The sequence below is a fragment of the Octopus bimaculoides genome, unplaced genomic scaffold (genome assembly GCF_001194135.2).
Source record: "Octopus bimaculoides isolate UCB-OBI-ISO-001 unplaced genomic scaffold, ASM119413v2 Scaffold_177160, whole genome shotgun sequence".
Classification (NCBI taxonomy): domain Eukaryota; kingdom Metazoa; phylum Mollusca; class Cephalopoda; order Octopoda; family Octopodidae; genus Octopus; species Octopus bimaculoides.
In genome coordinates this window covers 3870-5252 of record NW_026322481.1, presented here as the reverse complement: position 1 = coordinate 5252, position 1383 = coordinate 3870, and positions in this window count along the sequence as shown.

Sequence of the window (1383 nt, the reverse complement as noted above, 5' to 3'; positions counted from 1 at the left end):
AGAGAGAGAGAGAGAGAGAGAGAGAGAGAGAGATGTATCTGTGTGTAATATGGTATAAGATATATGTACGTATAGCACGTTGATTATATTAAGCTTAATATTTATATGTTAATATAATTTATTAGCAGCATATTATTATACTTCTAATAATTTAATTTAATTCAATTAATTAATTTATCATCACCATCATCATCACCATCACCATCATCATCATCATCATCATCATCATCATCATCATCATCATCATCATCATTATTATTATTATTTTTATTATTGTTATCACTAACTCCACGTTATTCATTATATTAAATTTATTTTTGTCACTGAGTAACTCATTTATATATATAAATAGTTTAGAACAACAACTGCTGATACTACTACTACTACTACTACTACTATTACTACTAACGATAGTATTACTTAGCATTTGCTTTCGGTCAGAGACAGGGAGAGCGAGAAAGAGGGAGAGAGAGAGATAGACTAGGCCACTTCTGCGTCTATACGTGCAAAATAAATTTATTGTATATGTGTAATAGATATATATAATAATATACGTTAAATATATTTGTAGTCTAGGATAAGTAACTCGTAACTGGTAAGTGTAGTGTATTTAGAGATCTTTAAAAGTGGAGATACGATTATTTAATATTAATATCTATTTGCTTCAATATGCCGTTTGGAATTATAAATGCAAAGCAATATTTTCGATGCATGTCTAAAAAGTAACATTTCAGGGCTTTCATTCGGTCTAATTTCTGAAACATGTACCGTAGAGCCACACATAACCTTATCTGTACATACAGAATAATATGGTTAAGGGAAATTTATTAAATTTTAAATGCCGCAAATCCTGTTTCTTTTTCTTAAAAATAATAAATATGTTTGCAGAGGCTTATGGCAAATTTTCGTTAGGGATTCTTAAATATATAAAGATATTGATAAGAGCGAACTTTGGGCTGATATAATTTATGAAGGCACTGATATTGTTGGTTAGGATTTTAATACAATAGATTTATAAGATAACTAGCATCAAAAGGGAAATTGATAAGGATGATGCAGTTAGATGCAGAATGATAAACTTTATTATTTATTTATTACTGTTTTTACATTATTGTTGTTGAAACGCTTCCTGAAATTGAAATGGTTAATGGAGCTAGTAAATTTTGCAAGAATAGCCTTATCTGAATGGCATTTCTATTAAAGTGCTTATGCTATCTATGACTTAGCAGAAAATTAAGGGAATGAATTTCATACGTCTCTATTGGTATGTGCATTTAGACGTTTCAACTAAAAACTACATGATTCTATTGTATATTCCGTAGTTAATTTTTACGCTTGGAAACACTATTAAGGACTAAATGATGTGTTTTGTCTCTCGAGCCG